The sequence below is a fragment of the Bufo gargarizans genome, chromosome 8, assembly GCF_014858855.1.
Source record: "Bufo gargarizans isolate SCDJY-AF-19 chromosome 8, ASM1485885v1, whole genome shotgun sequence".
Taxonomy (NCBI): domain Eukaryota; kingdom Metazoa; phylum Chordata; class Amphibia; order Anura; family Bufonidae; genus Bufo; species Bufo gargarizans.
The window spans coordinates 136,984,075-137,010,565 of NC_058087.1; the positions used below are offsets into that span (position 1 = coordinate 136,984,075).

Genomic DNA, 26,491 nt, shown 5'->3' on the forward strand with positions numbered 1-26,491 from the left:
TTGCGAAGGTCCAGGTGCAAGGCGGTAGGCATCCGGGCCTGCGTCTTGCACAGTGGATTGGCCAGCACGTAACACAGGGGTAGAGGAGGCAGTGGTGTGACCCGCAGACACTGCTTCTGGCCAGTGCGGACTCCCACGGCTCCCCTCTTTCCCTCTACTGTATTAATTTCATGGGTGGCCAGTGCGGCCCCCCCCTCCCTCTACTGTATTAATTTCATTGGTGGCCAGTGCGGGCCCCCCCCCCCTCTACTGTATTAATTTCCTTGGTGGCCAGTGCGGCCCCCCTCCCTCCCTCTACTGTATTAATTTCATGGGTGGCCAGTGCGGCCCCCCCTCCCTCCCTCTACTATATAAATTTGATTGGTGGCCAGTGCGGCCTTAGCAATATCAGAAGCATTATACTTACCTGCTGCGCTGTCTGTGACCGGCCGGGCGCTCCTCCTACTGGTAAGTGACAGATCTGTGCTTTAAGCAATGCGCCGCACAGACCTGTCACTTACCAGTAGGAGGAGCGCCCGGCCGGTCACAGACAGCGCAGCAGGTAAGTATAATGCTTCTAATATTGCTAAGTAACCATGGCAGCCAGAACTGCAGTAGCGTCCTGGTTGCCATGGTTATCGATCGGAAGAAAAAACGAACACGGATCACAGAACAACGGAACCCCGTTTTGCGGACCGTGAAAAAATTCTGTCGTGTGCATGAGGCCTAAGACTGAGCCGAATCACTTGTCATCTGGTGCTATATAGCACCCGATGGTGCGTTCTGGCCAGCCAATCACAACATGGCTACAGCATTACAGTGTATAGCAGCCAACAAACGTGCGGGGAGGAGACTCGATCATCGCACTCGAGCACATGCAGTGTTTGGCCGTACACTGTGATGTGCCGAGCATCACGATGCTCGAGTCAAAATTTTGTTTGGTTGAGCATGCTCGCCCAACACTACTCAGGACATCTTGTGTGAGTCCTTTAGAAAATCTGGTGCTCTAAAAACCAGGGGATGCAGTCTGGAGTCCAGCCACAGGCATATTCGTTCCATTAAGGAGCTGATCCGGCTATGATGGGGCAGAAAGGTGAGGGGGAAATATTTTTGTGTGCTTTTGGTAATGCATGGAAAATGGGAATGGTCGGTGGGGGTTATTCAAATATTCTTCCCATTTTTCTAAAGAAAAAAAGCCTAGTGCTATCCCCTCTTGTATCAGTTCTCAAAGTGGCACTAGGATCTGGTAGGATCAGTAGGATCTGAATGTAACCTTCTATAGACTGATGGATCTGGTAGCATATCCATGATTTGTTATTCATAAAGCCCGCTGTCCGGTATCACTATGGACCCCCCCCCCTTGTCGGAGGATCTAATAGTGATATTGGAATTGTCACCTAGTTGTTTTAAGGCTGTGTATTTATGCATTTTTCAATTTTTGTTTGGATTTTTTTGCTTATACAATATTTGCAATTCTTCCTCAATCAGCATCTGAAACTCATACATAACTGTGGACCTGGATAAAAATAAGGGTTTGGAATAGATTTAGTTTCCTCATAGTCGATGCAGGGAGAACAAAAATCAGAATTAGAAAGAGATTTCAACGACAGCAATGACAATTGCTCCTAAAATTTGAGACCAGCAAATTCATTAGTTCTATTATCATGGGCATCATTTCCCCCATTTACACCAACTTCCTGTTCCCATCAGATTCAAGGGAAAAAAAAATGTTTTCACTGTCAATTAGCACATAAACCGATTAATGTCCAACATTGCAGAATACACATTGAACTGAGCAGATGGAGCATAATTTAAACCTTTATTTAATACTCTCAGATTTAACACAGTAATGTCCGGGTCATTCTTTTCCTTGCCATTTCCATGTAATTGGTGCTTTGGCTTGCTCGAGTGGTATACTTCTGTGGATTTGTCCCAGGACCTACCCTACCCTATCGGAGTGCAGGTTTGTGTTGTATGAACCCAGCTACGGTCCTGAATCGGATGTATCTGTAGGGGCTTCAGTCGTATCAATATCTGATGTGAAAAAATTAACCCTTGATTTGTTTCTCTTGTATTGTTTGTTCCTTCTTTTGGTTTTCTTTTTCAGGACCTCGGCAGTTGTTGGTTTTTCTCATGGGAACTTGTGCCTGGATTCCCTGTGGAATTTCTCATAACAATGAGTGTGATGGCAATGGTCGACATTCTCAATGAGCAGAACTTGGAAGTGAAGGAGGACATAGAGGTGTGAAGAGGCACACTTCCTTACATTCAAGAAGAATACTACCCCCAGCTGTTTCATAGGGGATGGTATGTCTTTGCTTAAGTCGTGCAGAGACATAACTTTTTTTTAGAGTATTGCTGTGTCTGTTACTAAGTTTCAACTAATGGAAATGTTCCCATTTTGATATAGTAGTTACATACGGTAGTTGTCTAAATTTGTAAATCAACTTATAACATTTTAATTATTTCATACATATTCGTATATTACCCATCACACTGGCCTTTCTTCCTATTTGATGGCCACTGAAACCTACCAAACCAGGAGCTAGAATTATTTCTAGATTTAGAAAAGGTCATCAGATATGACAGTAAGATTTCATATAGGATAGCCCCCTTTAAATAAAACGAGAGTCATTTTATAAAGTAGTGGTCACGTAATTCAACAGATTGTAACTTTGTCAAATGAACAACATTCCTATAGTCTGGTATAATAGTGGCAGTTTGATCTACTTGTATCCTATAGCTTGATCTAGATTAAAACGCTTCACTGACCCCTATAGGTAATTATGTGGTATTACAACAGCAGAAAACATTTTAATGAACATTGTTAGGGCTCATGCACACAAACGTATTTTTTTTTCCGTGTCTGTTCCTTTTTTTCTTTGCGGCCTGTATGCAAAACTATTCACTTAAATGGGGCTGCAAAAAAACGGAATGTGCATTCCGTGTTTGCATGGCCATTCTGCAAAGAACATGTCCTGTTATTGTCCGCACTATGGACAAGGATAGGACTGTTCTATTAGGGACACAGCCGATATCCGTGCTTTGCGGATCCACAATTTGCGTACTGTAAAACATCCAATGGCCTTACTGAAAGGAGTCCTGCACTATAGAGAAATGGTGTAATGAGTCCAGAATGTGGTCAGGGACATTTTTTAAAAAGTTTCTGCCACAGTTTTTGTAGTGTAAGACCCATTTAAAGTGAACTTAGGGGGTCACCATAATGTCAATGAAATTTAGTAAGTTACAATATTGAGATGTAAGATCACAGGTTCATAGAGAATTGATAGGTGTCATTTTTGTAAATGTTGGTCCAGTCCATAAAATAGCTTCCTTCACTGAGTAGAGACCAAAAAGGTAAGGTGAAGTTCATGGTCGCCAATGTAAAAACTGTCCTTCACTTACCACGTGTCATTTATAATACTGGTGTTTCTTATATGGCAGATGTACCTTCAGACCCCTAAGTCACCATGCACTGCACTACACAGCTGCCAAATAATATTATTTTACCAATGACAACAATAATTCCAACTCTACAGTACATTATAATCAGTTCAGATATAGATGATACTGTAAGTATACCTGGAGTCATCCATTACTTTATATCCCCAACGAATTGGTTATTAGGTGTCAGCTTTACGTATTTAAAGGGTACCTGTACTTTTAGGACATATTAAATGTTTTTTTTTTTTTAAGTACAGGTACACTTAGTTGCAATATCACCAAATGGTTTAAATGAATAAACCGATTAATTTAATTTAAATATTCAAAGATACTAATTCCTCACAGCAAATCACATATTCGGCTAGTTTAAAGCTAGATCATGGAAATACTATATTCCGAGAACTTACATGAAAAATGCTGTAAAAAAAAAAAAAGCCTATCTGGGAAAATCCTGCCTACCAGTGATACCCATAGATAAGAGCATGTTTTACAAAGGTTTGTGAGATGTGGCACTCTTGTGTTAAGAACTGATAGTTGATGGGGGAGGAGGATCAGGGTGAGGTTTAGGTCTCTCTTCCCCATCAAAGACCAGCAAAACATCAAAGGCCTTTTTGTAAGTTTTCTGTGGGAAATTCATTCTCTAAGGCCTCATGCACATGACCGTTCAGTTTTTTTGCGGTTCCGCAAAAAACGGAAGCTGCCCGTGTGCCTTCCGCAATTTACGGGAACGGAACGGGCGGCCCATTGTAGAAATGCCTATTCTTGTCCGCAAAACAGACAAGAATAGGACATGTTCAATTTTTTTCGCAGGGCCACGGAACGGAGCAACGGATGCGGACAGCACACGGAGTGCTGTCCACATCTTTTGCGGCCCTATTGAAGTGAATGGGTCCGCATCCGAGCGGCTCGGATGCGGACCCAAAAAACAGCCGTGTGCATGAGGCCTCAAACAAGACAAATCAGCAAGAGTTCTAAACAAATCTGTGCTAAAAAAAGAAATAATAATTAATAAAATTATCTAAAAAAAATACGAGCCAGCTGAAAATGTTTTGAAAAGAAAATGTTTTTATTGGCATCACAAAAAAATCTTTATGTGCCGTCTGTTTGGCAAACAGTGAGGCAAAAACGTGTATTAATTTGGTCATACATGTTAGTTTCTTGATGAATGTGACAATTTCCTCAGCACTGGCCGGGCATCTATATTTAGCTATCTGTCTATCTTTCTGCCTATCTCACATCTATCTATTATCAGCACATGTCGGAGAGATAAGGGTTGATATCCAACATGTCAAATCCTTTTATTCACTGGAGAAGTCTGCATAAATGTATTGAGGATCGGAGGTGATAAACTGTTGGTTGAACAAGCATTCAGTTAATAATTATAATCTTAGGGATCCCAATGGGTAGAGTTGTGCTTTAAGAATGTATTTTATACTAACTCTTACATGATTCAAAATATAATTATACTATATCCAAATATGTACACAGTAAGTCAACTGGTATCCCTTAAAGGGAACCTGTCATCACCTTTGTGCTGCCCATACTAACGGCAGAATAAAGTAGAGACAGGTCAGTTGATTTCAGCGGTCTGTCATTTATAAGTTAAAAGTAAGTGGTTGCCGAGAACCAACATCACAATCATTGCAGACTGGGCCTGGAAAAGAGTCCCGGCCACCTGAGAAGAGTCCTGGTTATTCATGAATTTTCTGTTCTCCTGCCCACCTGCTGATGACCGATGTCTTCTACCTGGTTTTCTCCCTTCTCTCTAGGAGAGAACTGCCAACCATCAGCAGATGGACGGGAGAGCAGGAGATTATGAGTAACCAGGACTCTTCTCAGGTAGATTTGACTCTTTTCTAGGTCTGGGCTGCAATGATTATGATGCTGGTTCTCGGCAACCACTGACTTTTAGCTCATGAGTGACACACTGCTGACATCAGCATTTCTGTCACTAATTTATGCTGCCGTCAGTGAGGTCAACATAAAGTTGATGACAGGTTCCCTTTAAAATTGACTTTAGTATATGTTAGTGTTGCATTAACTCGAAGTTCCTCAGCAACAATGCAATATCTAAAAACAGTGCCTCCCACCTACCATGTGCAATTTATTAAAATGTCTTTTTATCTGGCACCTTTGAAATGGCAAGAGCCGATATCAACTGTTTTATTCATTATTGCACTATAAGTAAAATGGCAAAAAATCTATAATAATTGTTTTAATTATTTACATTAAGATTATACTGGTTATATATTGACAAGAATGAACATAAAGTGCTGATACAAGGATTGTCTCCTGGCTAGGAGGGACGTGTGCCTTATAACTTGTAGCACAATGGTACTTAACGTCTGGCTACATGAATTGTGATCACACATGCAAGTATCTTTATGACCTGTCATGTGCCAGGAGGATAATATGAACTTTTAATGAGCTCAAAAAAACTCAATGTTTTGCTAACAGCTGCCAGAGGAAGAAGCAAGGAGATCAATTGCAGCAAGTCCTAGTGTTACCAGACTCTCCCACACTTCTCTTCCTCTAATTTTATGGCCAGCTCCAGATGCTGTGCCTCCTAACACACTTCTATTGTCAGGGCCTGATCGCCCATTGGCTACAGACTGTGGGAACCTCTAAAGAGGGAAAACTTCACACTCTGTTATGCAGAGTAGGTGGGTATAAAGGGAAGCTTCAGCCATTCCCACCCAGACATTCACTGCCTGCCCCACCAGAGCAAGGACTTTACTTTGGACCTTACATGGCTCCTAATAATAAGATGGAAGACTCTGAGAGTAACTTGGGCAAAGACATGCGCAAGGTAAAAGGTTGGACTATGTAGTATGAGTAATTTTAACTTTGTATAGCTCTTTTTTTTATTTTGGGATATATATTTCTTTGAACTTTTTTAAATTTTTTTAATTTTTAATGGGATTTGTAATTTTTTACTTTTGGGGATTTGTAATCCTTTGATTTATTTTTTGAAATATATACTATTAGACTTTTTGTATTGGTAATTGTTTTTACTTATTTTTGAGATATAAAACTTATTTTGGGGGATTTGTAACTGATATTTTTGAAATACATTATATTTGACTTTGCTTGTATTGGTAATTCTTTTGACTTATTTTTGGCATATAACAGTTTTACTTATTTTTTGTATTTCTAATTTGCTAAATATCAGAAATTAGTTTGTGAAACTTTATGAGAGTGTAGTAGGGAGTGCGTTTAAGCTCTCTGTCCTTTAGGGCATGTCTTGTTGATAGAAGTGAGTCCTACCATCAGAACCTGCTCTATTAGGTCAGGACAAATTCCCAGTGCGGCAAGCAAAGCAAGCCCCAAAACAGATGAATATTTGGAAACTTCTAGCATCTGTAGGGGACCCACCATATGAATATAGAGTACACAGTAGATTTAAACACACCTAGGAAAATGACTTTATGCTTTAGGTCTCATTCATAGACCTGGATACTGGAGCATGGAATTAGATATATTTTTGTTTTCTATAGCTGAGGAAACCGGTGATCGAGAAGATGAGGAGAGACCGGATTAACAGCAGCATTGAGCAGCTGCGCATCTTACTGGAGAAGGAGTTCCAGAGACATGAGCTCCCCTCCGAAACCTGAGAAAGCCGATATCCTGGAGATGACGGTCACTTTCCTGAGACAACAGCTCCACCATGCAACCAAAGGTGAGTGATCTTGTCTTCAGCTCTCCAGCTATACAATACTTCCAGTCATTTGATACTCACACAAGAACCTGGTTTGCTCATGAGTTCACCAAATTCATTACCTGGAAGAGACAAATTATACCTGCTAGAAGATTCATGTTTTCTTTTCTTTCTTTTAATTGTAGTCTGCATGGTTATTTCAATTATATTCAGTGGGTCTTTGTAAAGAGTTGCTGAGGCTTGTAGTTTCTCTATTGGATAATAATGGTATACACCTTTTAGACTTGTAAATATGAGTGATAGCCAGGGATGTAACTATAAAGGGTGCTTGATGGGCCCTGTCTACTATATGGTATATCAGCACAAGACAGTCGGGGGGCTCTGGTATACATTTTGCAACTGGCCTATGTTATGCTGCAGATAGTAGTGTATATAGCCTATAAATCAGCATATGATAGCATAATTGACTTTAGGCAATACAATAATGCCAATGTATGGTATTTTTGTTCATTTCTAGAGGTGGCACCATACAAACAAACCTCCTCTCCGTCTATGAAGGATGCAGAATTTGTGACCCAAGGCAGACAACTAGCAGCACAGATCGGCTTCTGGATGGACCCCCAGAAATGCAGATCTGCAAATGAAAGCGAATGCCATTCCCTGAGGTCTTTCAACCAAGGAATCGACAAGCAAGGTGCTCAGGACTACAGCCCTGCTGACCTATGGAGACCCTGGTGATTACCCAGCTTGTATATATGGACTCCAATATAAGGATCAAGTAATAACAGGACTTGGACCAGAAAAGTAGAGATTTAATATATTTAAGACTTTATTTTTTATACATTCCTAGGATAGAATTATTTTTACACGTATAGTTTTATATGGAAACAGAGCCTTAAGATTCTTTGATGGACCGAGCAGAACCTTCCTTGTACCAGTTGTCTGTAACCTATGAGTTTCCAGAGTTGTCCAACCACAATTCCCAGCATGGACTCACATAACAAGGCTGAAGTAGGCTCAATACACCCACCTGTGTGACTTTAGAACACTAAAAGTGAAGAAACCCTTGTAGATAGCCCCCTGGCACAATATTAGGATTATTCCCCAATATATTTCCCCTGTGCATTTAATGCCACAGCATCTGGTTCACTGCTTTTAGCCCAAGATGGTCCCCATACTTTCCCATAAACAATGGGCTTACCCTTATATGTGTGTCTACGGATGGGAGATTACCTTCTATGAAGGACAGAATTTTCAAACTCCAGTGTGTCATCCACACAACGTCACGTATGTTGTGTTCACTCACAAAAGCAAATCTTGGTAATAGTGCTGAGATCAAATGTCCTTTTCTGTGAAAAGTTAAGTTATGTTCATTGAATTTGCTTATTTTGCACCTTTGTGATTATAATATATGCAGTTAAAATCTTTAAATAAATGTTTTGTAAAACTGAATTATATGGAATGTCTTGTGTTATTTTATACTAATGGGGGAAGCGTGCATGTTCAACTCAGCCCAGGCATGCATCTGTAATTTAAAAAATTGTGCATAAGATCTCAGATCCCAGTGTGAGGAAACATGGACGGCTTCCAATTCTCCTTTGACAGCAGATGTTGGAGAAATTGAGATTGGACATATTGAATATCAATATGCCCAATCCTTTGAGAAGAAATAAGCTGCTGCCAGAGATCCCTCGCAGCCGCCTATTTCCTCCTTCCCATTCACATAAGCCCGCACTTTGGGTTTATAGAATAGGAGAAATGGAATGTTGACCACTATCTGAAGAGTACGGCAGCTTTACATCAATGGCGGCTGAACTGACCTGAGCATGTACGTTTATTGAGGCGTCGTTTACCTATTGCTTATGGCTAGCATTAGTAATACACAACAAGGTGTAATAGTGTCCAGAGTAATAGTGTAATAGTGTCCAGAGTACCCATGTAATAGTGTGTGTATCTAATATATATGTATCATCTATCTACGGATCTATCTATGATCTATTTGTCTGGCTCTTTGATATCTATGGGGATAATATTGTCTCACTGCTGCAATATCTCTGTCTTAACCTGAATCGATATGAATAAACTTGGAGCAATGGAATGGTGAGTTACCAGCTGTTTATTCTCTATTGGAATCTAATCACTACTCTAGAATATGAAAAAAAATCTGCACAGTGTGAATGGACCCATATGGTTATATGATATTAATGGTGTGTAGTTCCAACCTGCTATTTAACTGTGAATTTTCTCTGCTAGGGAAAGTCTGATGAAAATGTGTATAAGGTACAAATACATGTTTACTTTACATTGATATACATAATAATATCCTCACTACAAATATAGACCTTCTCTATGAATGAGATGAAAGTGCAGCTTCCGCTTTCTATCAATAGTCTTCTTTCTCCTCCATCTAACAATTTGGCCTGTTTAATACACCTGGCCTTTCATGTGCTAAGTATTCAGCATCAGATGTGCACAGCAGAGATGTATTCATATAGACACACACAGAAATATCCAACACCGGGCGATCACATAGAGGTAATACACACTGCATACAAGAGCCTGAGAGGGACGCTTCCCCCAGAGATATGTCATATGAATAGAGGCCGGAGAGCTGCAATCCATCCAGACAGGCAATATACACTGATATATACTGTATACACCAGAGCTACTAAACATATCAATACAATACAGGGGACAATACAATGCACACAGCCACATAGTACAGGGGACAATACAATGCACACAGCCACACAATATAGAGGACAGGTAGTGATACAATACTAAATCTTTGCACCATGGGACATGTTTACAGTAAATATGAGATCTGTGAATTGATCATATTAATGAAATGTTTCCTTGTTTTATCAGAAGAGGTGACCTATTCTTCTCCCAAAATAACACCCAGGTCGATAATGTGGTAAATTTGGTTGGGGGGGGGGGGGGGGGGCATATGGAAAAGTTGATGTAGAGTGTAAAGTCAGCCATACTTGTTGATTTCATAGGGACCCATCAACTTTCTTAGGTGGATGGGAGTGTGCCAACTCTCTTCCAACAGATGACATTGGAGAAATGAAGAGTCGGGCATGTCGAATTTCAATGCCCAGGAGACAAGCCACTGACAAAGTTGACCCAGCTCGCTCAATGACGGACAGGTGAAACCTTTGCCCTGACCTCTGACTGTTTTTCAGATTGAACATGCTCTTCTTGACCTCGGCCCATCCCTGAATAGTTTCGCCTGATCCCTTGGTGCTCCACATCAGTGTCTCGTGGCTCCAATGGGTCAGTGTTTTTTGGCTGAAATCCAGGGGGAGCACTTTGACAATGCCATTAGGAGTAGCCCCAAGCAAAATCTGCTCAGCTGACACAGTGGGTCCACACACGCTATGTAACAGGTGCTCATAAGTTTCTATAACTCCAATGATTTCAAAGATGATCATATTGACATAGTCATTATTACATAGAAAAGGGCACCAGTACCCAATTTATTGGGACAATGGTGGCTTTTCAGTGTTAGACCCTTTCCACAGTGACATGCCTTTTATGACATAAAAAATATATACACAATATTAGCAGTAATAATTAGTGAATGATATCTTTTTATTAGTTGGAAGAGTCATTGGCAATCACCCAGAGGCATAACTTGATGTCCCTTGGCCCCAATGCAAAATGTATTCGAGTGCCCCTGAGTTTAATGATGCATACAAAAGGAAAGTAGCATGGAAAAAAAGCACCTCTAGCCCTGGGAGCATTGAGTACCACTATTTGTTTAAAGGGGTTGCCCCAAGATTTAAAGTTATCTCCTATTCACAGGGGGGACAAGTGTTTGTGGGGGTCTGACCTCTAAGTCCACACTGATCATGAGAATAGGGATCTTGTGTCCCCATGCATTAAAAGAGTGTCAGTGAAGCATGCATACTGCCACTTGGTTCGGCTCTATCTGACCGCCAGATAGAGGTACAGCAAGCACTGTACTCACCATCTCTTTCACATTGCTAAAGAGAAAAATGGAGCAGTCATCCTATTATGCTCATAAGGAGGGCACAGGTCCCTCATCAGTCGGGGGTCTAAGCAGACTTGTGGTAACTACTTTAATGCACCGCTGTATAAATTAGGGATTAGGCCCAGGATAGAAAAGTCGCAACACAACAGTCCTTAAACAGGTCAACACAACTAAAGGCTTCAAAATCTTTCCATAGGACGGCCTAGGACTTCAACATCTCAAGTCAGCACGGCTCGCACAGACAGCAAGTTGTTGGTTGTGGTGACTTCTCAACTTGGTTCTTGCTCACTTTCTGAAGTAGTGGACTGCCTGAGGGCAATGTATATAAGGTAAACTATCTAACTATCTATCTTCTTGCTCTCTATAATATCTATACATCTGCTTGTCTATCTAATATCTATCTCATATATACTGTATTTATCATCTATATCGATTTGTCTATTTACAGTATATCATGTCCATCTATCTTACATATACCTATCTATCTCATATCTACAGTATCTATCTATTGATCTGTGTAGGGGAGTCTGCCTAAGCGAATTGTATATTATAAAAATATACCTTTGTTGCAATTTATCTCTACATTAATTTACATTATACATAATGATGAGTCTTTATTGCAGATCTCACTACAACTATAGACCTTCTCTATGAATGAGATGAAAGTGCAGCTTCCGCTTTCTATCAATAGTCTTCTTTCTCCTCCATCTAACAATTTGGTCTGTTTAATACACCTGGCCTTTCATGTGCTAAGTATTCAGCATCAGATGTGCACAGCAGAGATGTATTCATATAGACACACACAGAAATATCCAACACCGGGCGATCACATAGAGGTAATACACACGGCATACAAGAGCTTCCCCCAGAGATATGTCATATGAATAGAGGCCGGAGAGCTGCAATCCACCCAGACAGGCAATATACACTATATCCAGCATCACTTATAATGCCATTCACAGATCTCAGATTTACTGTAAACACATCCCACGGTGCAAGAATCTTGTAATATTCACAATTGTCCCCTACTGAGAGATTAGTGCTGTGCCTGTCCTCTGTGTATGGCTATGTGCCTTGTTTTGTCCGCATTGTATTATGAGGCTATGTGTACAAGATGTTGTGCATATAAATTAGTGTATATTGCCTGTCCCGTGTATTGTGTGGCCATGTGTAGTAGCTCTGGTGCATACGTATCAGTGTTTATTGCCTGTCCCCTGTATTGATGTGTGTAGCAGCTCTGGTGTATACAGTATATATCAGTGTATATTGCCTGTCTGGGTGGATTGCAGCTCTCCGGCCTCTATTCATATGACATATCTCTGGGGGAAGCTCTTGTATGCAGTGTGTATTACCTCTATGTGGTGTGATCGCCCGGTGTTGGATATTTCTGTGTGTGTCTATATGAATACATCTCTGCTGTGCACATCTGATGCTGAATACTTAGCACATGAAAGGCCAGGTGTATTAAACAGGCCAAATTGTTGGATGGAGGAGAAAGAAGACTATTGATAGAAAGCGGAAGCTGCACTTTCTTCTGATTGATATAGAAAGTCTATATTTGTAGTGTATTCTGCAATAAATACTCATCATTATGTATGACGTAAATTAATGTAGAGATGAATTGCATTTAATGTATTTTTACTGTACATGCTTTTCTCCCAGACTGACAGCCCTCAGGTTTGTACATTAGATGCCCAATCTGATGTGCATAAAATAAATAAATAAATCAATGCCCCTTATTACAAAAAATGTATTATCATGTTGGTGGAAGCTATGGCCAGCCAGATATGGTAAGCGTAATATAATATCAGCATCCATTTAGGTGGCTCATCGTGACTCATGGAGCATGGTCTCAAGTAGGGAACTTGCCTCTATGAGACTGGACATGTTAGATTCCAATATGCCCTGATGCCAGAAGAGTCCTGGCAGCTGCTTATTTCACCTCTCACCATTGAAACAAAGATGGATGCTTGGCTAATGAAGTCAGAAGAAATAGCTTTTAAACTGGCATCCTTAGGGGTACTTAAAGAGTACTATGTAAACTGGCATCCTAAGGGGTACAATGTACACTGCCATTCCCAGGAGTACTCTAAAATACAATATAAACTGATGCCCTCAGGGATACCTGGGCTCGACCCCTTCAATACTGTGATGCCCATGCAGGTGGCAGTGGTGAGGACAATAGGGAGAAATGACTTGGATCAGATCAGAAGTATAGCTGTGATCCAAGCAGGATTTAAATTAGCCCTACTATTAAATTGGATTAATTCTCTAGTGTTCTGCTCATACAGGCAAAGAGACTATCGGGATAGTCATTATTGCATGAATTAAATGTGATCAGTAAAGGTTAAGTTTTATACAGTTATTATTGGGGAGAGGGAATTTGGTTCCTAAATGGAGTGGGCAGCTAACCTTGCTATTTGTCCCTTTTGCCCCAGTAACCTATGGCCAAGTAATACCAAAGCAGAAATTTGCAATGTCAATTAATAAACCATCAGTCCCAGTAACTACCTATACTGGTACTACTGCATGGTAATTGCATGGAAAGAAAATTTTACATAAGTTCTAATGGATAATAGTGGACAATATTAAAAAAAATCTTAAAAATGTGTATTTCTACTATGTATGCATTCTGTATATTCTTCTGGAATATACTGATAGACAAATTTTTTAATTTATTTATCTGCACCCCCAAAACACACCTGCCAGCACCCCAGTATCTGCACCCCTGCATTGTGTGCCTGTGTATTATAGTTTTTTATGTCAAAGCCATGTTCTCTGCATACTAAGCCTCTTGGATTTTGTCCCTTTATATATTATGTATAAATCTGTGTATTATAAATCTTTTAATGCTACAGCTTCAAAGGGAAGGAAATCAGTAAGAAACAAGTCACAGTCAGGAAATGGTAATTCCACAGATACATGCATTTTACATTTTCTTCTAGCAGCTGAATAATTGCGTTTTATAAAAAAAAAAAACATAAAACATTTTATTAAAAGATTCCCCTCAAGATAAATCTGCCCCTGGTGATTCTTGCAGGTGATGTTTAAAGAATCTACAGATAATTTAAATATGGTCCAATCAAGTATTAAATCACTAAAAATAAATGAATGACTCATGGAAATATGTAGCTTTCAGTCAACATGACTTTCATCAGTAAATGAGTCCGAGAAGCATTGTGTGTCTGCCAGAATCTCTGCGGTCCCGGTCCTGGCAGACACACGGCGCTCCGGAGACTCATTTACTGATGAAGGTCATCTCAACCGAAACGTACTTATTTCCATGAGTCATTTATCTATTTTGGTGATTTAATACTTGATTGGAACATATTTAAATTGTGTTTAATAAAGCATCTGGAGTCAAATACAGCAAGAAAGTGCCATGGTGTGTTCCTACATTTGGTTGGCTGTCACAAGCCCTCCACAAGGCACCACCATACTTAAAGTGGGAGTAAAGGTGTCAGCATTATGGAATCTACAGAAAATTCATGAGTGGAAGGTAAAACATTTAACAATTGTGTTTTATCTTGGATTAGCTACTTTTTAATCTTCAAATATTGCTTCAGTGTACTACAGGCATCCTCAAACTGCGGCCCTCCAGCTATTGTAAAACTACAACTCCCACAATGCCCTGCTGTAGGCTGATACCTGTAGGCTGTTCGGGCATGCTGGGAGTTGTAGTTTTGCAACAGCTGGAGGGCCGCAGTTTGAGGATGCCAGGTTTACTATGAAGGGGGACCAGTAGGGGGCATCTTCAAAAGACATAAATGTGTATATTGAAGTAGTGTGTTTTGCATATCCCGGGCTGTATGTCTCTATGACCCTGTGTATTCTGACTTTGTCCATCCCTGTGTATCAGCTATCACTTTGTATTTATATGAATACACAGGAGATCTCTTTGGGGGAATGTTACAATCCACAGAAGAGATATCACAAGGAGGTGAGACCCCACCCACCGTTATCAATCCCCATGGGTGGTATATGGGATGTATCATCCTGAATAGGACTTCTCTACTGCTAAATGTATATGCAACTGTAACAATGTAGCAGTGATATGTATCACATAACCGTTCAGCCTAATGGACCTCACATGGATTTCCATTATTGCTACACTGTTTCTGTGTATTATCTATCGTCTGCTGCCGAACCTCTTTTCCTCCCACAGGTTCACTGAGACTTAAGGGGGTTTTCCAGGATTTTAATATTAATGAACTCTCCTCAGGATAGATCATCAATGTCAGATCGGAGCGGGTCCGACACCCAGGACCCCCACCTATAAGCTGGTTGAAGAGAAGGCCATGCTCTGTGCGAACGCAGCCTTCCTTTCATTGTTTACCTGGTCGTCGTTGACCGCAGCGGTGACCAGGTGTAATTACAAGAAGCCGTCCCATTCACTTCTATGGGATGGCTCCTTCCTATTCAAGTGAATACTACAGAGCTGTCCCCGTTATTTAAAAAAAGCTTCTTGTAATTACTCCGGCTCACCACTGCAATGTCGACGACGAGCAGGTAAACAATGAAGGGAAGGCTGCGCTTGCACGGAGCGCGGACTTCTCTTCAACCAGCTGATCCTGAGGATAGGTCATCAATATTAAAGTCCTAGAAAACTCCTTTAAGGTAAATCCTTGGAGAACCCCTTTAATTCACATTATACATAATGATGAGTCTTTATTGCAGATCTCACTACAACTATAGACCTTCTCTATGAATGAGATGAAAGTGCAGCTTCCGTTTTCTATCAATAGTCTTCTTTCTCCTCCATCTAACAATTTGGTCTGTTTAATACACCTGACCTTTCATGTGCTAAGTATTCAGCATCAGATGTGCACAGCAGAGATGTATTCATATAGACACACACAGAAATATCCAACACCGGGCGACCACACCACATAGAGGTAATACACACTGCATACAAGAGCTTCCCCCAGAGATATGTCATATGAATAGAGGCCGGAGAGCTGCAATCCACCCAGACAGGCAATATACACTGATATATACTGTATACACCAGAGCTGCTACACACATCAATACAGGGGACAGGCAATAAACACTGATACGTATGCACCAGAGCTACTACACATGGCCACACAATACAGGGTCAGGCAATATACACCAATTTATATGCACAACATCTTGTACACACAGCCACATAATACAGGAAGTACAATGCACACAGTCATATAAGAGGACAGGCACAGGTTGTCTCAGTTTAGCAAATGGCATTTATTATGTAGATAACGTTAATACAAGGCACTTACTAATGTATTGTGATTGTCCATATTAGCTCCTTTGCTGGCTGGATTAATTTTTCCATCACATTATACACTGCTAGTTTCCATGGTCATGACCACCATGTAATCCAGCAGTGGAGGCCGTGCTTACACACTATAGGAAAAAGTGCTGGACTATGGGCACTCCCATGGTCCTGGCCACCAGAGAGGCTGGCATTTTTTCCTATAGCCTGCAGGCATGACCACCGCTGCTGGATTACAGGGTGATCATAACCATAGAAATGGTTTAAAATGTGATGGAAAAATGAATCCAGACAGCAACGGAGTCAATATGGATAATAGCAATACATTAGTAAGTTCCTTTGTATTAACTTTATCTATATGATAAATGCCATTTGCTGAAGTGAGACAACCCCTTTTACTCTCAGTAGGGGGAATTGTGAATAGTATATAATCCTTGCACTGCGGGACATGTTTATAGTAAATGACATCTATGAATCAGAATATATGTGACGCTCGGTCTACACACTACAACCTTGTGATAATCCATCTATTCGAAAGATCTCAGGGTAGCTATAGGAGGTAACACTAGGGCCTTGGTGCCTGAGGGGGGTTCAAAGGCCCCTATACCACATAAGAAGATACCAATATTATGCATGGTGACGGCACATAGTACAAAAGTGGCGGAGGGTCCCGTTACAGATTTTGCCTTGGGGCTCAGGAGCTTTAAGTGAAATCACTGGTTGATTTTGAACAACTCTTTCACCCACTGAAACCATATCAGTCGTGCATCTGTATAGACAATATTATTGTGTATTAAGTGATGTGTATGACATCAGTGAGGCATGTCATAGGAGTTATAGTGATAAGGGTCCAGTGTCGGGGACTCCAAGCAATGTGATGAATAATAGGGGCTGGGCACCATTTTCTATGATGTGATGACCAAACTAATAAGGACATCTTCCTATTAAAGTCACACGAGTTATAGGGTGCAGCCACAAATTCAGGGGTTTTTATTATAAAGATATGAACCCAAAAACAGCAGTCGATTTAAAAAAGGAAAAGTAATACACTTTATTTTCTTTTATGGTACACTCCTGATTTTGAATTCAAAAATTGCACAAACATCCGACTGTGTGGCCATACTCTTGGATCTTATGGAACATTTTAAGAAGAGCAGCTATTCCCCCTGGCCATCATTGAGAACGCAACATCCTCTCCTCACCACTACCTTTAGGGTGCAGTGTAAGGGGTGCTCTTCAAAATGCTCACATATTTCCAACATGTTGTAAATGTGCTGACTGATACTAAGTGACTGTGACCATCATAAGTGTTCAATACGTCCCCCAACAAAAATGATCCCATTACTGATCTGCTTGTTAGAAGAAAAGGCAGTCTTTCAATGGTAACCTCGGTACATAACTAAATTAGTGTGACCAATTCAAAGATCTCATATTTACTATAAACATGTCCCAAAATGTGAGGTTTATGTCCTGCTCACAATTCCCCCCCTACTGAGAGTTTAGCATTGTGCTTGTCCCTGTACTGTGTGCATTGTCCCCATGTATTGTGTGGCTGTGTGTACAATATGTTGTGCATATAAATTAGTGTATATTGCCTGACCCTGTATTGTGTGGCCATGTGTAGTAGCTCTGGTGCATACGTATCAGTGTTTATTGCCTGTCCCCTGTATTGTATTGATGTGTGTAGCAGCTCTGGTGTATACAGTATATATCAGTGTATATTGCCTGTCTGGATGGATTGCAGCTCTCCGGCCTCTATTCATATGACATATCTCTGGGGGAAGCGTCCCTCTCAGGCTCTTGTATGCAGTGTGTATTACCTCTATGTGATCGCCCGGTGTTGGATATTTCTGTGTGTGTCTATATGAATACATCTCTGCTGTGCACATCTGATGCTGAATACTTAGCACATGAAAGGTCAGGTGTATTAAACAGACCGAATTGTTAGATGGAGGAGAAAGAAGACTATTGATAGAAAGCGGAAGCTGCACTTTCATCTCATTCATAGAGAAGGTCTATTGAATAACTAAAGTAAGAATATAAATATAGGTAAAATAGAAAGATATAGATAGATAGATAATATCCTTTGGTTGAACTTGATGGACTTATGTATTTTTCAGCCATATTAACTACGTAATATAGACAGCTATAAGATAGATAGATAGATAGATAGATAGAATGGGAGACAGACAATATATAGATGGTGTCAGAGGCAAAGGGTGTGGACCCACTGTATCAAACAACCTGTTTTGCTTTGGGCTAACCCTGAGGTCGTTATCCTGAAAGTCCCCCGGTATTAACCCCCACACAGGGATCTGGACTTCCCTGCGGGGAAGCTACCAAGCCACTACCTCGAGATAGTCCTGGTGTGGTTTTCGGCTGACCACGGGGTCAGAGACACCAGTACAAAGCACTCAGGGTAAGACAATATGAGTAGTGTGGAGATGGGCTGAGGTCATGGCAGGCATAATTCTAGCATATCTGAGAGACAAGTTGAAAGTTGGGGCAGGCAGCATACAAAAATATCCGAGACACAGTGTGCGTGCCAGTAGGTGGGGAAGCTGGACTGGACTGCGGAGAGACAGGAGGGCTGCCTGGGGAAGTAGCATTGGACACCAGCAAAACAAATGGATAATAGATAGATAAAATAGACAGGTATGAGACAGATAGATAGTATTCCATAAAGGAGGCAGCACTCCAAATGTAAGTGAAAAAGGTGATGGACCCGCTTTATTCACCCGTGCAACATTACAGTCCAGCACAAAGAGGCCTTATTTTACTGGGCTGAACAGTTGCATGGCTGAATAAAGCGGGTCGACTCCCTGTTTCCATTACATCTGGAGTGCTGCCTCTTTTTGGAATACTATCTGGATTTCTGCTGTTTTCTGTGTGATAGATAGATAAATAATAGATAATTGATATAGATAGATCGATAGATAGGAGAGATAGATTAAAGCACTCTCCTGGTTATGACCTAAAGCACTGTTCATCCTGTTCTTTCTGATTCAGAATGATACATTACCTGGGCAATGGACTAAAAGAGTGAACATGGAAAGTAATGTAGATTTATATGATATTTAGGCTCCAAAGTTTGAGATGACTCCTACATCCTCTGTAATGGCTACTCGTACAGTTTGCCACCTCTAAAAATTCACTAGGTGTTAAGGCCCCCATACCTATCAGACTGAATAGTCATCTAAAACTGCAACAAACAACCTAATATGTATGGGGAGGTATTTGGGCATTATAGGTTGCATTTTCATTAGTGTGGGGGCCCTATTTTTGTGATACGCAACTGACAATACTAGCTAATTTCTCAGGTCGATGTTAAAAGTTGAGAACTTTGCCAATATCTTCCAGTCAGGAACATATCAGAGCCCCTCATGTACCACATCACGCTGTCTCAGCAAGCATGGGGTCCTGCCACTAAACTGCCCGTGGTGTGTGAACAAGGTCTGAACAGTGCTAGAAACCAACTCACAGCCAGGCTCTCACCTGCCTCCATAGTGGTATCACCAATGCACTGTGAGGTAGGATAAAGCTGTGAGCCGCACCTACAACAGACCATGTGACACAGAAGCCGCACCCACAACAGACCATGTGACACAGAAGCCGCACCCACAACAGACCATGTGACACAGAGGCCGCACCCACAACAGACCATGTGACACAGAGACTGCCAGGTGCAAAAGAACGTTACCAGCAAAATGAAGTGGCACATTCCATACACATAAAGAAAAAAGTTTGGGTGGAAATGCTCCAAACCCAGACACTGGGTCTATAACCCGTTTAGGCCCTGTTCTTTTGCACCTGGCAGCTTCTGTGTCACATGGTCTGTTGTGGGTGCGGCTTCTGTGTCACATGGTCTGTTGTGGGTGAGGCCTCTGTGTCACATGGTCTGTTGTGGGTGCGGCTTCTGTGTCACATGGTCTGTTGTGGGTGCGGCCTCTGTGTCACATGGTCTGTTGTGGGTGCGGCTCACAGCTTTATCCTACCTCACAGTGCATTGGTGACACCACTATGGAGGCATGTGAGAGCCTGGCTGTGAGTTGGTTTCTAGCACTGTTCAGACCTTGTTCACACACCACGGGTAGTTTAGTGGTAGGACCCCATGCTTGCTGAGACACCGTGACGTGGTGCATGAGGGGCTCCGATATGTTCCTGACTGGAAGATATTGGCAAAGTTCTCCGCTTTTAACATCGGCTTGAGAAAATTAGCTAGTATTGTCAGTTGCGTATCATTTTGGTGCATTTTTTGCAGTGATTTTTGTATTTATATATTTTTTCATCAGCACATTGTATTATTTTGTGTAAGATGTCCTCGTGGTGCATGTGGTCCGCCCCGGCATCCTCCATTGTACGCATTTTTTTCTGGGGATTGCCGTTTTGCGGACCACATGCGGAGGAATTGCTCCGCCGGATATAGACACACTACAGTGTCTGGGTTTGGAGCATTTCCACCCATTTAGGCCACTTTTTTCAGTGATTTTTTTTTTGTATTATATTTGCAGACAGCAAACAAACATCGTATGGCAGCACACTGTTATACGCTATGAATTTTGTAGGCTTAAATTAGGCCCAGGAGAGGCAGTTTTGTTAGTGACAGTTACCCATCTGCTGAAGCCACCTTGACTTAGGTAGCTGGGCCCGACACACATTTGATCAAAAATGTGTGCAAAGAGCTTCCATTTTTTTCATGTATAGTAAATATAGTAACAATATAATTCAGACTAATATAGGCAGTATAAGACTAGGCAATTCTGCAGGCAATTATCGGAAAGGAGGCGTTCCTTCCTAGCAATCGCCTGCTGGATAGAGGAGAAGACCACTGCTATTACATGCAGCGATCTCCTTCACAGCATGGGGAAGAGCGATCGTTATGCCATCACTCATCCCCATTCTGTACAGTTGTTTGCAGGCAGCAGATCCTGACTAGACAGCATGATCGGCGGGGGTGCTGGGTCTTGGACCCCCCCGATCAGATACTGTTGACTTATCCTGAGGACAGGTCACCAGTATCAAAATTTCAGAAAAAAACCTTTAATTAAGTAAAAGGATGGAGGGGGGAGAGAATAAGGGGGGGGGGGTATCCCAGGTGCACACACAGAAGAGTAAGAACGATATTGCTGAAATAGATGGACATGGAAATGCCTGAATACGGCGTAAATGTGCAAGTCTAAGTCTAAACCTTCCAGTAATTACCTAAGTCATATATAGAAAAATGACAACAAAGAGCAAAGGGAAAAAGAGCAAAGAGTCAAGTATACCTAGCAGTATCAAAGGTAACCCACCTATGCCAAGGCGACCAAATTTTTAAGAAACGGGTGTGAGAGACTTTTAGTTGTACGGTGGCTCAGTGGTTAGCACTGGTGCCTTGCAGCGCTGGGGTCCTAGGTTCAAATCCCGCCAAGGACAACATCTGCATGTAGAAATATCAGGAGAGGTGACAGGTCCATTTTAAGGGATTGAGAAAGCTCTAGTTTGGGTTGAATTGCTGATGTACATATTCATGTCAAGATTACTTTTGCAGTTGCTGATGTATGCATCGCAGAATCGGGGCGGACATCTTTATAGTGAATTGGATCTGTCAGGCACTGATGGCGTCTGGCATGTACAGGATACAGCAATTCCGGTGTTCTGTTCCTATGCTGAAACAGAATAACTGGAGACACTGGAGAGACAAAGTTACGTATTTGTAATACACAATGGTATGGGTCACTGTGAGAACAAAATCACTTAGATGTTTTCAAAGCAACACTCTATGTAGAACTGATACATCTAGACGTTGTCATAAACTGTGCCAAAATATGGAACAAACTGACACATTTTTGTGCTTCTAGTTTAAGGGTACTTTCCCAATAGCGTTCTTCTTTTCCGGCATAGAGTTCCGTCCTAGGGGCTCAATACCAGAAAAGAACTGATCAGTTTTATCCCCATGCATTGAATAGAGTAATCCATTCAGGATGCATCAGGATGTCTTCAGTTCAGTCTTTTTGTTTGATAAGGATAGAGATAAAACCGCAGCATGCTAAAAAAAAACTGAACACTTGCCTGAATGGAATTTTTTTCTATAGGAATATATTGAATATACTGAAATTCCAGCTCCGTCTTTCCGGTGAAGAAAATAAATGCCGGATCCGTTTTTCCAGATGACACCGGAAAGTCGGATCCGGCATTTCAATGCATTTGTAAGACGGATCTGTCATTTCTGATCAGTCTTACAAATGCCATCACTTGGCATACGTTTTGCCGGATACGGCAATGAAACTACTTGCCGGATCACTCTGCCACAAGTGTGAAAGTAGCCAAAGAAAAATCCTCTGCACCTAGCTGTTGAAGGGGTGTGGCTTACCAGAAAGGGGAGTGGCTTCACTGGAAAGGGGCATGATCTAAGATGCACACAATTCTGGTGTAAAATTTTGTCACAAACCAAGCCAGCCTGTCACATCGGACTCATTGTGTTATGCCTAGTGCAGGGTCAGAGAGGGCAGGGCATGATAAAGGCATTCTTGCTTTGGTGTTTATTATGCCACACTCCTAGGGCCCTGCATCAAGCATAACACAGTAAGGCCCCTTTCACACGGGCGAGTTTTCCGTGCGGGTGCGATGCGTGCGGTGAACGTATTGCACCCGCACTGAATCCTGACCCATTCATTTCTATGGGGCTGTGCACATGAGCGGTGATTTTCATGCATCACTTGTGTGTTGAGTGAAAATCGCAGCATGCTCTATATTGTGCGATTTTCACGCGACGCAGGCCCCATAGAAGTGAATGAGGTGCGTTAAAATCGCATAGCATCCGCAAGCAAGTGCGGATGCGGTGCGATTTTCACGCACGGTTGCTAGGAAACGATCGGGATGGAGACCCGATCATTATTATTTTCCCTTATAACATGGTTATAAGGGAAATTAATAGCATTCTGAATACAGAATGCATAGTAAAACAGCGCTGGAGGGGTTAAAAAAATAAAAAAATAATTTAACTCATCTTAGTCCACTTGATCGCGAAGCCCGGCATCTCCTTCTGTATCCTTTGTTGAGGACCTGTGGTGAGAATTAAATACAGGTAAAGGACCTTTGATGACATCAGATCACATGCTCCATCACCACGGTGATGGACCATGTGATTGGAGCATGTGATCTGACGTCACCACAGGTCATTTAGCCCACAGCTAGTAAAGAAGAGACCGGGAACTACGCAATCAAGAGGATAAGGTGAGTTAACTTTTTTATTTTTGTTACCCCTCCAGCACTATTGTACTATGCATTCTGTATTCAAAATGCTATTATTTTCCCTTATAACCATGTTATAAGGGAAAATAATACAATCTTCAGAACATCAATCCCAAGCCCGAACTTCTGTGAAGAAGTTCAGGTTTGGGTACCAAACATGCGCGATTTTTCTCACGCGAGTGCAAAACGCATTACAATGTTTTGCACTCGCGCGGAAAAATTGCGCATTTTCCCGCAACGCACCCGCCTCTTATCCGGGCCTAAGGCCCCTTTCACACGAGCGAGTTTTCCGCGAGGGTGCAATGCGTGACGTGAAACGCATAGCACCCGCACTGAATCCTGACCCATTCAATTCAATGGGTCTGTGTACTTGAGTGTTGTTTTTCCCGCATCACTTCTGCGTTGCGTGAAAATTACAGCATGTTCTATATTCTGCTTTTCACGCAGCCCTGGCCCCATAGAAGTGAATGGGGCTGTGTAAAAAAATGCATTGCATCCACAAGCAAGTGCAGATGCAATGCGTTTTTCACTGATGGTTGCTAAGAGATGTTGTTTGTAAACCTTCAGTTTTTTATCAAGCGCATGAAAAACGCATCAAAACACATTGCACCCGCACGGAAAAAACTGAACAACTGAACACAATCGCAGACAAAACTGACTGAGGCCGAGTTCACACGAACGTGTGTGACCCGTGCTCGTGCTGCGGCCCGCAAACAGCGGGCCGCAATGCACGATCGCCGGCCGTAGGTCAGCCGCATCGGATCGCGGACCCATTCACTTTAATGGGTCCGCGATCCGCCCGTTCCGCTAAAAGATAGGACATGTTCTATCTTTTTGCGGAACGGAGGTACGGGACGTAACCCCACGGAAGCACTCCGTAGTGCTTCCGAGGGGTCCCGTACCGTGCGGCCGTTCCGCTATTCCGGATTTGCGGACCCATTGAAGTGAATGGGTCCGCATCCGTGAATCGGAATGCACACGGAACTGTGGCCGTGTATTGCGACCCGCGATTTGCGGGCCGCAATACGGCCACAGATCACACACGTTCGTGTGAACTAGGCCTGAACTTGCTTGCAAAATGGTGCGAGTTTCACTGAACGCACCCTGAACGCATCCGGAGCCAATCTGCCACGCTCATGTAAAAGGGGCCTAAGTCATTCAGTTTTGCCAGGGCATTATGACAAAATGTTGAAGTTTAGGGTGAGGTTTTTGCAGAAATTTTTTCCTTTGCCAGAATTTATTTGTTCCCTATTACATATTTGAAAGGGAAGTGTCAACCCCAAAAATGTGTTCAGAGGAGGTCACAGCATAGAATATTTCCTTAGGGTTAGAAGGAGAGGGTATGGAAGGGAAAAGTTTAGTAAAAAAATATGCTTGTTTTTTCCTTAAAAGCACCATTCTTGCCCACAGACAGAGTCTGCTATTACGGTTTAGTCCCAGGAAAAGAATTAAACTGCAATATCAGACACAGCCTGTGAACAAGAGTGGCACTGCTTATGGAAATGAGTTCTTATCTGGCAGTGGGGCAGTTAATTCTACTTGGGGATAGAAATGCTATAACTAACATAAGACAAGAATAGTAGTCATTTTGGAGACCTGTTTTGTGAACATCCATATAAAGATAGCATGTACAGGATTGGATATTGTAATAAATAATATATCTTACAATATCATTTAATATCAGTAGAAATCAGCTATTTCTTCAAGTAATCAGCAATTTTTGCAATTTCAAAATGTTATTAACAAAAATCACTATACATATTTAGATGATACGGTCTGGTTTATAACCAAATTAGTTTTCATTTAAATTATCTGTAATTCTGTGAAGTAACACTAGAGGGCGCTGTGCAGTCTATTGTACAATAGAGCTTTAGGGCACTTTCACACTTGCATTAAACTTTTCTGGTATTGAGTTCTGTCCTAGGGGCTCAATACCGGAAAAAAACTGATCAGTTTTATCCTAATGCATTCTGAATGGAGAGCAATCCGTTCAGTATGCATCGGGATGTCTTCAGTTCAGTCACTGTACGTTTTTGGGACGGAGAAAATACTGCAGCATGCTGCAGTATTTTCTCCATTCCAAATTCCGGAACACTTGCCTCAAATGCCAAATTCGGCATTATTTTCAATTAAAATGCATTAATGCCGGATCCGGCACCAAGTGTTCCGGAAAAACGGATCCGTAGCTAAGTCCACACGATGTTGTGGAGTAGAGGATGAAGACAAAAAGTTGCATTTTGACTCATACAGAGCCAATTCCAGAAGGTGGCGCTAGCGAGACGGTTCTCTTTCCTTGGAAGGCACCTCTTTGCATGTACAATGATACATAAATCTTTACACAGGCCAGCAGGTAAACAGCCTTGAGCCCCGACTTCTCTAGTTAACACACTAGACTAGACCCTTTAGTCCCTGCACCCCAGTCTATACCTATACTAGATAGATTGCCGCTAAATCCACATTGCAGTACAATGAGGTTGTGACCTTAACGTCACCAGGATTTGCATGAACTGCACATTGCTGTATAGTCCTGCCTAACTCCACTGACAACCGGTGACTACAATTAATGCAAACATCTCAGTACTCTCTCATTTAAAGTTTGGTGCAGAAATGAGATAACTGTCGCACAAAATGTCTATCTCTCCCAATCCTCCCAAACATATGCATGCTTGGCTTAGGGGGGGGGGGGGGTGAACAGGTGCAATTACAAGAAGCCAGCTGATTCATTTCTATGGGATGGCTCCTTACTATTCAAGTGAATACTACAGAGCTGTCCCATTTATAAAAAAACAAACTTCTTGTAATTACTCCGGCTCACCACTGCGATGTCGACAACGAGCAGGTAAACAATGAAGGGAAGGCTGCGCTTGCACAGAGCATGGACTTCTCTTCAACCAGCTGATCCTGAATATAGGTCATCAATGTT

At 41.8% G+C, this 26,491-nt stretch overlaps 1 pseudogene; it reads left to right on the forward strand.

The window, feature by feature from the left end:
- The first annotated feature begins 6,172 nt into the window (after positions 1 to 6,172).
- On the forward strand, positions 6,173 to 7,819 carry LOC122945433 (annotated as a pseudogene).
- The last annotated feature ends 18,672 nt before the right edge of the window (positions 7,820 to 26,491 follow it).